The sequence below is a fragment of the Phoca vitulina genome, unplaced genomic scaffold, assembly GCF_004348235.1.
Source record: "Phoca vitulina isolate PV1807 unplaced genomic scaffold, GSC_HSeal_1.0 scaffold27, whole genome shotgun sequence".
In the NCBI taxonomy this organism is placed as follows: domain Eukaryota; kingdom Metazoa; phylum Chordata; class Mammalia; order Carnivora; family Phocidae; genus Phoca; species Phoca vitulina.
The window spans coordinates 2,403,831-2,416,950 of NW_022589730.1; the positions used below are offsets into that span (position 1 = coordinate 2,403,831).

At 54.5% G+C, this 13,120-nt stretch overlaps 1 protein-coding gene across 1 annotated transcript in view; it reads left to right on the forward strand.

Moving 5' to 3' along the window:
- Positions 1-6,805: 6,805 nt before the first annotated feature.
- MBP (myelin basic protein) overlaps positions 6,806-13,120 on the forward strand; it is a 111,186-nt gene continuing 104,871 nt past the window's right edge. Inside the window, exon 1 of the mRNA XM_032422891.1 lies at positions 6,806-6,902. The gene's annotated coding sequence lies outside the window, so the exon portion shown is untranslated. The remainder of the gene's footprint in view (positions 6,903-13,120) is intronic.

The following is a 13,120-nucleotide window of genomic DNA, read 5'->3' on the forward strand; positions in this document are numbered from 1 at the left end:
GAGGAGGAGAGGAACAATGATCTTCAAGCCGTTCCCAGGCTGCTGGCTCTCCTTCATTTCTGGTCCTGAAGGTGGAGTCTCAGTGGCCAGCAGGGCCACCCCACGGGGCAAGGAAAGCGCCCTCCACCTTCTACCTGAGCAGCCCTGAGGCAAAGCACTTAAATGCCAAGTGGAGTGGAGGGAGGGCCTGTTCTAGGAGCAGAGTTCCCGCCCCAGTGAACTCCAGCTCAGAGGCAGTGACTGAGAAACAGGGCTGCTTGTTACTAAGCAACCAACAGGAAACAAATAGGGCAGAACCCAACTTCTTAAAAAGGTTGTACTGCCAAGAGACTGGAAACCGACAGCCGGGTCTCCTCCCCCCCAGGCACACCCCAGGGCCCTCAGATCTCTCCAGCCAGAAAGTGGCTTCACAGGGTAGTGATGGGAAGGCGTCCCCAGCGCCATCCCCGAGGGACCCATGGGCCCAGGCCTGAGGGATGCTCTCCTGGACACACAGCCACTCGGGGCCCCGGGCTGTTCTGTCCATCCCCAAACGGTCAGTGCAGTGGGTTTTCTGCTCGCCTCCTTTCCACCTGAACTTTCATTACAATTCGTCCTTGTTTCCCTCTCCTGTGGTAATGGGGACAGCCACAGATCCCCAGGAGCTACCCCCAGATGGGGTGAGAGGGCTTGACCTCACTTGGAGTCCTGAGCTAAGAGCTGGTGTGAGTCTGGGTGAGATCTGGCTTCACTGCAGGGGAAGGCGAAGGTGAGTGCATGTGCAGAAGCCCTAAGTGAGCCCTGCCCTCTCTTCGCTGCAGACCTCACTGTTCAGAAGCCACGTCCCCTCCTTCAGTAAAGGCACCCAGATACCAGCTCCAGAAGCACGTGCACTTCCGGAAGCTGCCCCCCATGCCTTGGCTCAAGGAATCCCACTCCCCTGGTTCAGGCCAAGGGTGGTCCCAAGACTTAAAATGGTCCCAGCCCACAGCCGCCCTGGACTCGCAGGGCAAAGCTTGGAGACCCGGAGCTGTGAGGAGCGCCCTGTGGAACAGTGAGGGGAGAAGCTCACCAGGGATGGAGCTGACCGTGAGGAATTCAGAGACCAGGGAGAGAGAAACTGGGCCCCGGTCATGGCATTGGATCTGCTGGGACGCCCACACTTTCACCCACATGGGAGGATACATTTCCCTTCTCCTTTAAACATGCCCTTGGATCCCGGCTCTGCTGGCTGGCCAAGTGACCTGGGAAGGTTGGTGCACATGGAGGTGCAGGGGAGAGTGAGACTGTGGGAACTCGAAGGATCAGGATGCTTCCTAGGCCCGTGTGGGCCCTGGGTGGTCTGTGAGATCCTGCCCAGGTGGACAGGACTCCGGCGTGGGCGGGCGAAGCGCGAGCAGCAGGATGTGTGGATTTCTGTAATTAGTAAGGTCAGATCTGAGGACCCAGGATCTTAGGGAAATGTAACATTTCTTCACATCTGGGATAGAACAGACTGCTTTTCTTTGTATAAACCTGATCGCATCTTAGGCTACCATAGAGATAAAATCACCAATGATCCCATATAATCCATGCTCGTTTACTTTTATTTTAATAGCCTGTGGTACATATTCTCCTACCAAACAGAAGCAAATTCTATTTTCCTCACCAAAACCGACCTCTGAAATTGTTGATTTTGGTTGCCATAAGAACAGTTATATATAAATGTTCGATCCCAGAGACAGAAGTGCAGATATGCAGATTAATTGAACAATGGTTTGGTTTCTTTCAAATCACCAATTAGTATCGAATATTTTAAGATGTAACATAATTAAAAGTCACGAAGAATACTCACTCATTCCAGTAAAAACTCCTGGGTGTCATTTACCTTGCACAATTTAGCCAAAAGCTTCAAATACAAGATCGTATCCCCATAATGGGTGGTGGTGAGCATGTTATAAAACAGATTTGCAAGTGGCAATGTTTCCTGAAAGCTAATGGATTTATAAAGTGTGAAACAACCCTAGTCCCACCTCACTAGGATTGTGAAGAAATGAAGTCACAGTCACAGGAACAGGTGGTCCAAGGGCCTGGGAGAGATGCACCGGGGGCTGGAGCCCTCCTGTTTAATGAGGGCATTCACCTGCCACGACCACAGACCACAGAGGGGCTGCCGGGCGCTCATGCAACTGAAATGGCAGGGTCCCTCCCCAGCTCCCTACCTCGCTGCATTCCTATTCTTCTGTTTCTTAAAAAGGGTTCCCAAATTTTATGAGCATTGGGCCCCACAAAATGTGTGCCCATGAGTGTAAGAAAATGTTAAAAGAGGGACATTTACAGTCCTTGAGAAGCACTTCCAAACAGGAATGTGGGCAGCTGGGGGCCCTTCTCTCCGGAAGGTTCTATCTGTATTCCAATAGACTGTCCTTTCTCACATCCTGAGGAATAACCGTCTCTTGGCTCCTCTGGCTGCCCCCATCCGCCCCCAGTTGCCTCACCCCTTTAGCGAACTCCCGGAAAGGAGGGTACGCAGGTGCTGTCTCAGATTGCCCCCAACACTATTTCGGGCCCACTCCAGTCAGGCTGTCACCCCAGTCCTGGTGAAGGTGACCCAAGACCTCCATGTCCCTAAGCCAGAGAGCCCCCACAGCATGTGGCCCCCCTCCCGAGATTCCTTGGCTGGCTCTTCCTCCCACCTGCCCCATCTGTAATGTCAGGTGGAGCTTCTGCAAACACCTCCCCCAAGCTCTCACCCAGATCCCCTCTCTCTATTAAACACACCCACTCAGTCTCCACTCAGACACCGAATAGCTGTGTCCAAAAGGGAGCTCCTGACCGCTCCCTTGTCAGTGGCAAAGTCATTCCTCCAGTGGCTCACACCCTCTGTGGTGTGTCCGCAGGCTCGATCTCCCATCTCTTTTACTAACATGCTCCCTCCACTTCTCTCTCCTCCAGCCACAGTGGGCTCCTAGGATTCCTTGACCACTTAGCTCTGCCTGCCCCAGGACCTTTGCACTTGCTGTCCCCATGTCCTAGAATGCGCTCCTCCACCCCCATCCCCTAGATATCTACATGGCTTGCTTCCATCAGCACTTGCTATCCCCCTTTCCTGTCTTATTTTTCTCCTTGACTCTTCTTTATAAGGGTCAGGTCCTTATCTTCCTCAGGCAGCCTGCTTACATGGCCCTCTGTCTACTCGTGATCTTTCTGTTGGGTGAGCCTCCGTGCACACAGCCGTGGGGTAATGGGGACACCAAAGAGATGCATGCCCACTCTTGCATTGTGGAGGGGGTCCTTGTGCTGGTCACATGGGGGAGGGGCTGTGTGAGAAGGAGCCTGCCCTGCTGAAGTTGTTTATAAGGAAACATCCTACCAGGCTCCAGGCTCCTAATGGAACGTGTTATCTGAGCATCCAGCCTGCCCTTAAAGACCATTATCTCTCCCTCCCTCCAACAGACCACCCGGGCAGAAGCCTGCATATCAGTGAGACCCCTTCCTCTCCCTCAACGTCCCTCCCCGCCCTGCCTGTTCCAAGGGACTCTGCCTTCCGTCCGCCCTCAGCAGAGGGACGGGTGTGGGTCTGCGACTGAATTCTGACTCCGGCCCTTTCGACAAACACAGCGAGTATTTCTCACGGAACTACTAGGCCAGGCGCCGCCCGCATGCTAACAATGCGGTCGTGGCAGAGATGCGGGTCCCTGAGGATGTCTGCTCCGGCTGTGCCCCGGGCCCTGGGGGTGCGGGAAGCAGATTCCATCCCACAGCTGCCTGGAGGACTCGGTGGCTGCACGGGAAGCCCTTAGTGCTGGAACCAGCAAAGGCCCAAGCAGGGTTTGCTAATTCTTATTGCCATATTCTCCCGGGGGCTAATCTCTCCCATTAACCCAACTTCCCCTGAGTGGTGGAGACCACTGTCCCAAAGCTGCCAGGGCCACCAGCCCTTTGCTGGCTCTGGAAGCCCTAGGTGTCCGGGGTGGGGCTGGGGGCGCTCAGCCAGGCTGCTCCCCTGCGGCTGGCTCCGTCTCTCTCCTCTGCACCAGCTGGTTCCACAGACCCTGTGGCTCCTCGGCACGTCGGGCCTCCGAGCTTGCTGGGACTGCTGCCCACCTGCCCCTCCCGCATCTGGCCGCGCACCTGGGGAACACATGCAGGGACCTCAGGTCTTCTCTGGCCACTGGGGGTCCAGGCGCTGTGTGAGCAGGCCCCTGCAGCCCAGCAGTGCGGCCCCGACTGCGCATGGGCTGTGAGAGCTGGGGGGCAGGGGGGCACCTGGGCCAGGAGCTGCGGCGGGCGCTGCGGGGACAGGACAGTTGGGAAAGGAGTCCAGCGTGCTGTGTGGGGGTGCTGTGTGTGTGGCTGTGGTCTAGAGCCCTCAAGTGTTTCCTCATCCACATGGGTTTTTTTCATTGCCCTTTGGAGTTCATGCACCTCATCTGCTCGTGTTTGTGACCTGAGCAGAGTCTATCCACATACTAACTGGAATTTACGGTGAAACGGTCAACCCTCAACCCTATGCAGGTAAATTACCTGCTTTACGAATATCCCCAGCAAATTGTTACTTACAAACCAGGATGAAAATGAAGTTCAGTCCTTGTCTACAAAAAAATATAATTACAAAGGTAAGTCTGTTGACAAGGAAAATAAAGCAAACTCAAAATGCATGCAGTCTGATCTACTAGAAATTATTTAGATTGACTTGTTTACTTCCTTAGCTTCAGTAAGCTGAAGTTTAGCTCCACTGAACAAAAATTACGGAGTGTGTATCACGCACAACATATTGTGCAATTTGCTGCCACAGGAAGTGATGAAGGGGCCGCCCTCATCATCTGAAGTGTACGAGGGTCGGAGGGAATTGCAATTACGATTTTCTCAGAAATGTCAAAAAGACAATGAGGCTTGGCTCATTTCTCCCTTACTTGTCAAAAGACCCCTTTCAATTGTATTCGGCAAAATGAACCTCTGTATTTTGTTAAAGGTGTGTGGCTGTCTCTACCAAACGCATGAGGTGCAGGCCCCGCACCTCCGTCTCCAGAGGGAGGGGACATCCCTAGGACCGGACCTTCTGAATGCCGATCCATTCCTTGTTCTACTGCATAGTCTTCCTCACATACACTTTTCTCGACAAACTCCTGAATATGAATTTGGGGGCACTCTATTCCCACACAAGCATAGTGGAGTTTTAGAAATACTTTAAAAAGAGCTGTAACTGGCAAGGCTGACATTTGCAGAGAGGACCATTGGCCTGCTCACAGTGCGGCTCCCCACAGCCCAGCCTTCACTCAAGTCTGCAGGGCAGGGCCCAGGCCCGCTGCGGCCCACTCACCCCAGGAAGAAGCAGAGAGACATCTGTGGGGAGGAGAAGCTGTTTGTGAAGCCAAAACAGGCATCCAAATGGAGCCCAGTTTCTGGGTTGCCCTGGCCTGACCTCTGAGAAGTTTGGGGTGGGGTGGGGGGTGGGCTGTGATGAGGGGTTTGAGTCAGGGGCCTGGGAGCTTCCCGGGTTTGATCCACTGCCCTGGGCACCCGTACTGTGTGTCTCACTCCCTTACTCCCACCCTGTTCATCCATTTCTGAAACAGCGTGAAGGCATGAAGCAGAAAAATTAGGACCTTTGGCACAACCAGCATCCCTTTCCACTGCACCTGCTGACCCCCACTCAAAGTGGGAATATCATGTTCTCTCCTCTCACCGGTCTCTTCTGAGGGAAGGATCAGGCTCAACACTTCTATTACCGTGGACATACTTCTCTTAGAATCATCTGCACTGGAGTGTGGTTGCTAGAGCCCTTGGGAATATGAGGGCAGCTGGTTTGGGCAGGGAACCCTGGCACCGCATACAGCTGGCCCAGGGGACAAGGGCTCTTAGCCTCTTGCCAAACCGACTCCCCCCTAACTCCTAACATATACCAGTGGGTCCCCGAGGGCTCCAGGGAGTGTCAGATTCAGCTCTGCTGACCAGGACTCTGAGGCAGGAAGGACCCCGGCATCTTGGCTCTCCCCCCTCCTCCTACTCTCCCACTGCCAGCAGGGGGCCAAGAACACAGGGAAACGTCCATGGGACCACCAAACCTGTGCGCCCAGGTGACTACTGTCCAGACAGCAGGCTTCCTTCGGATCAAGAGGGTGACGCTGCCGGCTAGTCAACAGAGGCTTGGGTGCGGCAGAACCCAGGGCTCGCCCCCTCCCCGCTGGGCATTTTCTGGTCTGTTTTATGTGTGCCCTTTGCCTGCCCCTGGGGGGGGGGGGGACGCGCGCTCTCCAGCGGAGCACCTGTTCATGGTGCCGGGATCCGTGCAAAGCTCATCACCTGGGGCTCGCACAGGCCAGGCTTGGGACACGCGGGAGCACCAGCCCCGGCACTGAACCGCGGTCGGGGTGGATTCGGGCCAGCAGCCGCTCTGGACCTAGTCCCCATGCTGTGAAATGAGGCGTGGAGGAGATGTTATTTCAGGTCCCGGAGGCCATGCCGGTGAGGGCAGTTTCAGAGGCTAAGAGCCAGGAAAGGTTCAGAGAGCAGGGGTTCCGCGGCGGCCAAATCCGGCCTCGCCAGGCCGGCGCCGACTCTGCGCCCGGGTCCCCGCGCGTCCGCGGTGCTGCGCGTGGCCAGGCGGTCCCCGAGGAGGTCGGGGCGGCGGGCGGCGCGGGGCGGGGCGGGGCGGCAGGCGGGCGGGCTCCGATCGGCGGGCGTGTTTACCTGGCTCGCAGGAAGCCCGGGCGGCGGGGGCGGGAGGCGGGGTGCGCGCCGGGCCGGGAGCTGCCGCCGTCAGTCATCGCCGCGAGCCAGCGAGGACGAGCCTCCGGCCCTGGCGGCCCGCGTCTCCCTCTGCGGAAGGCGGCGCCGGCAGCCAGCTCCGGGACCCGGCTGCCCACGAGTGGGGCCCGGGCTGCGGAGAGGCGGCCTGGGACCCCGCGGCGCCCCTCGGGCCTCGGAGCGGCGAGCGCGCGGTGGGTGATCGTGGCGGGGGCGGGCGGGGCGGCCGGGGCTTTGTTTCCGCGCCCCGGAGCGGGGACGGCGGGCACCTGGGCGGGACCCGGGTCGCGGGGCTGTCCTGGGCAGCGGCGCAGGTGGCAGGCAGGTGGCAGCCCGGGGCCTCCCTGCGAGTGGGTGGGCGCGGGCGCTGGAACCCGACGGGCTTCCAGGTGTGGCCCCCGGCCAGGCGCCGCGGCCGGGTCTCGGGAAGAGCGCGCGGCCTAGGGGTGTCGGTGGGGGTGGGGTTTAGGGGTGGGAGGTGACAAGGGTCAAGAGGCGGCTCCGGGCGACATGGAGATGGGTGCTGGGGGCGAGCCGAAGGGCAGGCGGGGGTCCCTGCCAGTTCGCAGTGCTTGCTAATTCCACGCGCTGAGCCCCGCGGAGCCCCCCCCGCCCCACCCCGGAACGAAGCAAGTTTCCCTTTGATCACGGGGGGGGGGGGGGGGGGGGGCCCCCGGCGTGGCGTCCCCCCCCCCCCCCCCCCCCCCCCCCCCCCCCCCCCCCGCGGTGGCTCTGGGCCTCGTGGGATGCTGGTGGCAGCTCCAGGTTTCTTTCAGGATCCACTCTCGCCCTCTGTTTCGGAAGGTAGAGTGGGGTTGGCAAAACGTTTAAGTTTCTTCGGGGATCTCAGTAAGACTCTGGCAGGAAGTAGGCGCGTTCTGGTTCCTGTTCTCTGTTTTCCAATTGCGACAACGTGAGAATCAACAACATGTGTGCAGTTGAGCTCTGCACCCGTGGCAGGCGCTGAGGTGGCTAGGCTGTCTGCTGAGGGCTGTGCACATGGTTCAGGGGGCCTCTGGCTGACCCAGCAAGGGACACCCACACTGGGCCAGAAAGAGTTTTTCAGAGGAAGGAGAGTGTAGGGAGCACCCTATCTAACACCTGTGGTTATTTGAGATTTTAACTCACCGGGGTCAGAGGGACATTTTACAGACCATGGCCCACAAGTCGGGGGGTGGCTTGGGACGACAGGCTCCCTGGCGGGTCACTTGTGGGTGGTGGCGGGGCCCCCTCGGACATTACTACCTGGTTCCCCGGAGCTGGGGAACCTTGAACAGAGCAGCCCTTCTTGAAGGGTGGCCCAAGTGACCTGCCGGAGGCCGTCAGGCTGATAACATGTTTCTACCAGACAAGGAAAAGGGCCCATCAATAGTTTTAAGTGGAATAAACAAAAACCTGAAGGGAAGGAATCTAGTTAAAAATTACCATACAATGTTGGTTAGCAAGAACTCTCAAGAATTTAGCTATTCTGAAATGACTACTTTCAGTAATCGGAGTCGAACAAAATCTGTTTGGTTCATATCCACTTTGAAAATCTTTCTAATGTATCACACTTCTGCCCAAAGATGAGAAAGTTTAAGACAAGGTGCTTGCTCTGTGATTTGACATTGGATCGCTGCTCGGTGGTTTGTGAAGGTCGGGTCTTGCTGCCAAGTCCGCGGAGACAGTGACCGCACAGTGGTGGGGGATGTCGTGGGAAGTGGAACCGGCAGCAGCCTGCTCTGTGATTTTCTTGCCACCTGAACTTTTTTAAATGTTAGTCGGATCGTGTGGTCACCAGGAGTCCGGTCAGTCAGTTCCACCTCTGGGTTGTGCATGCTGTCCTTTTCAGCTGCAGCCCACGCCCTCCCTTCCCCCTCCCGAAGCCCTTGGCACCACTCATCTTGTTTCCCAATTTCTATAATTTCATCATTTCGAGAATGCTGTATAAACAGAATCATGCGATATGCAACCTTTTTTGATCGGCTTTTTTCACTAAGTACAATTCTCTTGAGATCTGCTCAGTTGAGTATATGTTCTTTTTTTATTCCTGAGCAGTGTTTCGTGGTACAGAGGCACCACCATTCTGGGTTTTTGTTTTGTTTTGTTTTAACCGTTCACTCTTTGAAGGGCACATGGATCGTTGCCAGTTTTTGGTTATTGTGAATAAAATTGTGTTGAACATCCACGTACAGGTTTTTGTGTGAGCATAGCTTTCATTTCTTTGGGAAGGAATGCCCTACAGTACAGTAAGGTAAGCACATGTTTAATTTTATAAAAAACTGCCTTCCTCTTTTCTAGAAGGGCTGCACTATTTTGCATCCCACCAGCAAGGTGGGAGTGACCCAGGATGTGCACAACCTTGACAGCATTTGGCACCATTGCTAGTTTTTATTTTAGCTGTTCTATCATGAGATGTATGGTGACATTGTGATTTTAATTTGCATTTCCCTCATGGAAAATGACGTTGAAGATTTTCATGCATGCATCTGCCATCTGTCCATCCTTACAGTGAGCAGCCGGTTCGTGTCTTTGCCCGTGTTCTAATTGGGCATTTGGTCTCGAAAATTCTTTCTGTGTTCTAGACATTGGTCCCAGTGGTTGGCACTCATCTTATGAATAAAACCTTATTTTCCTTCTTTTATTTTCCTTCATTTATATGTCTTCCATCTTCTCCCCAGGGTTTTTGGTAGAGAGAAAGTTTTTCATTTTGACAAGATCAGTTTACTAATTTTCCCTTTCATGGATTGTGATGGACCTCTCTGCCTAGCCTGAGGTCCTGGAGATTTTTCTCCGGTTTCTTTTTTTCTATGTATTATAGTGTTGCATCTTAGACCTAAGTCTGTGGTCCATTTTGAGTTAACTTTTGTATAAAGTGTGAGGTGTAGGTTGAGGGCTTTTCATTTTGCTTTGGTTTATTATTGCCTAGGAGTATCCTGTTGTCCTGGGCGGGCTGTTGTTGAACAAAAGATCACTTCTCACTTGAGTTGCTTTGCTCCTTTGTCAGAAATCATTTCCACATATTTGTGTGGGTCTAGTTCTGGGTTCTGCGTTCTGTTCCACCCATCCAGGTATTTGTCCCTCCACCAGTACCACACTGGCTTGATTACCTTAGCGGTACAATAAACCTTAACATTGGGTAGAGTGGGTCCTCTTACTTTGTTTTTCTTATTAAAATCGTCGTGACCCCTCCAAGTCCTGCACCTTTCCGCACAAGGGTTAGAATGGCCTTGTTTATGTCTACAAAACTTTCAATGGGATTTTGATTTCCTTTTAAATTAATTCACATTCCTTAAGAGTGAAGGGGTTAACATTTTCCAGAATAAAAGAGGGAAAATGAGGTTTTATTCATAAGTGATATTAACCAAATTGCATGCTTAGTTTTATAGTAGAGACAAATATAAAAGATATACCAAAAGGCAAGTAATAAAGGGGAAAGAACATGGGAAGATGGGCTAAGAGCACAGAGGAGGACAGAGGTGGGGAACAGGGTTTCTCAGTGTCTGACGGCCTAGTTCGTACTACACCCCCACACTTCTGCACACACACCTGTTCACACCTGGAGTCCATGTGGGTGATGTTGGGGGCACTGCTCCTGACACCTTTGTCCTCAGGAGGTTAAAGCAGCATTCTGCACAATTAGAACAACCACTCTGTTCCCCAAGTGTTATTTTATTTTTTATTGCTTTATTAAGCAGGCTCCATGCAACGTGGGGCTTGAACTCACGACCCTGAGATCAAGACCTGAGCCGAGATCAAGAGTCAGACCCTTAACCATCTGAGCCATCTAGGTGCACCCCAAATGTTATTTTAAATAAGGTTTAATCTTCTGAATTTCTCAACCCAGGGATTTATTTTTATAGGACACTGTTCTTTCATAATACGTGTATTTTCAGGACATATATAAAATCCATTAAAAGCCCTAGTTACTCTCCCCCTGCCCTGAGACAGATTTGTTTTCTAAAAGGACACAGACAGACAGAGTAATGGTGCCCTTAGGGCCCTGGAAGAAGGCTGCACATCCCGATGGGGAAGCCTGGCCATATGCCTTCTCCGCAACCCCTCAGCTACCCGTTGAGTCCAGCAGTGTCCTGTCCCCGGTTTACACGCAAGAAGCCCGAGTTGTCGGGGGGAGCAGGCCTGTCGAGTGACATGTGTAAGGTCTGAGAACACATGTCCCGAATCTCTGGTCCTTTCAGGCCCCTCAGAACTCATCTTCACAAGTCAGAGGCCCCCGGATCAGGGGATAGAGCTGCCCTCACACTTCCCAGCCACCCCTGAGTGGTGCCCCCAGGCCCAGGAGCGGGATCCTCCCTTGTCCCTGGAAGGCCACATGAGCCCTGGGGAGTGCTCAGGAACCAGGGGCCTTTGCCAAACAGCTCCTCTTGGAAGGAAAGAATTACACAGGAAAACAGTCAGATTTTTCACCTGCAGGAACTTGAGAACATCTCTCTTGATGGTGATATGACACACCACATTAGGACGGACACTGGCTTTGAAAAGGGGTCAGTGGCTAAAGATGGTTAGAAGGACGGTGGCGCCTTCCAGAGCGTGAGGGAGGTTTCTCTGAGGCCTGAAGCTGCAGCCTTCTTACAGGAAATGAGTTTCTGCTCGGAGCCCCTTGGCTGTTTTTCTTGAGGGTGACATGCTTTTCCTTGGTACGTATTGCAAATTCGAAAACAAAAATAGTTGCAAGAGCTGTTTAGTACATTGTATTAAATGCAGTGGTTTTTAACAGCATGCGGATTTTGACTATGTGGTAACGAAGGCTTGGATTTGGTTTATATCTCCCCAGTTTTAAAACCATCTAGTGATGGTTGTGTAGTGATGATGCTTCGTTTGCAAGCAGACGTGACTTGGTTGTACTTGCACGCTGGGTTTTGTTTTGATCGGTGGTCAACATTCAGTGCCGACCCTCTTGACGTTTTGTGCACTCTGAGCGCTCCGCTGCTGGGGCCCACGCTCGCTCATGGAGCCACGTCCCACCCTGCAGCCTGGGGCCCGCGGGGGACAGAGCTGTGGCCCACAGCTGTGCTGCCCACTCGGGGACCTGGCTCCCCGTCTCCAGCACCCTGCGGCTCCCCATGTCTCCAGCACCCCACAGCTCCCCGTTTCCCCCACCCCGCGGCTCCCCGTGTCTCCACCACCCCGCGGCTCCCTGTGTCTCCACCACCCCGTGTCTCCACCACCCCGCGGCTCCCCGTGTCTCCACCACCCCGTGTCTCCACCACCCCACGGCTCCCCGTGTCTCCCCCACCCCGCGGCTCCCCGTGTCTCCACCACCCCGCGGCTCCACCACCCCACGGCTCCAGCGCCCCGCAGCTCCCGGCTGGAAGCAGCAGGGCAGTGACTTCTGAGAGTGGGGCTCGCTGAGACATGGCCCTACTGGTGTGATGTGCCTTCCTGCAGTGATGTTTTCGGAAATTCAGAGAATGACTCCTCTGTATTGCAGTTAAATCGGGCGAGAGTTTGGTTTTTGTCAGAGGCGGTGGTGAGCACGGTGGCCCCAGTGTTGTAAGTATGGGGAGGGCCCCCGATGGCCTGGCCCACCGCTGGATAGCGCAGGTGGCGTCCCTGCCTCGTGGGGTCGGGGTCGTGGGACCCCCCCCGCCCCAGGGCACCGGCCTGGCCACATCCCGCCCTCCCCTCCAGTTAGGAGTGTCATACAGCACAGCTCCGTCCGCAAAGACCATGCAGACACAGGAGGCCACCTCCCCACCAAGCGCCAGCCTAAAGAGACGGGAAGAAAGACTCACTCGGATGTAACCCTTCCTTCCAGAGTCTGATCTGGAAACCTAGAGGCAAAACGCACACAGACAAACCTCCCTGCATCTGTTTAGATGGCTAGTGGGGGGCACGAGGGGCGTGGTGGCGGGCTAGCCGGCTCCCCACCAAAGCGTCTGGCACGGCCGGCCAGCCCGACGCCGTGTCTTCTCACGAGGCTGCGGGACAGGACTGGCGCCTGTTTGCCCTGGGGTGGTCTGCCAACCACCTGCATCGTTTCATCTGGAATTCTTATTAAATGCAGAGTCCTAGGCCCCCATTTCTGGCACACGAACCACAGTCTTGGGGATCGGGCACGGGAATATGTATTTTAATGAGCTCCCAAGTAAACTCCGAGGACCCCTGCTCTAAGTGGAAGAGGGGATGGGTGACACCTGCCAGAGTGTGTGTCATGTCTACACAGGGCTATCCTGTGCACGCACGTGCTCACAAACATGCATTTGAATAAGGTCAAAATCTGTGCGTTTCGCTGATAAAATGACTTTATGTTAGAAGGAGTGACTCATGGAAGATAAAATTCTATACTTTTATACTTTTATTTGTATCGTTATGTTTGTTGCTCTTTCCACATTCAGAGAACAGCATCGTCGTTCTGCCTGGTAAGTGAGCATCTTTGACAACGATGCTCGTATCCTTCGTCCATATTCTC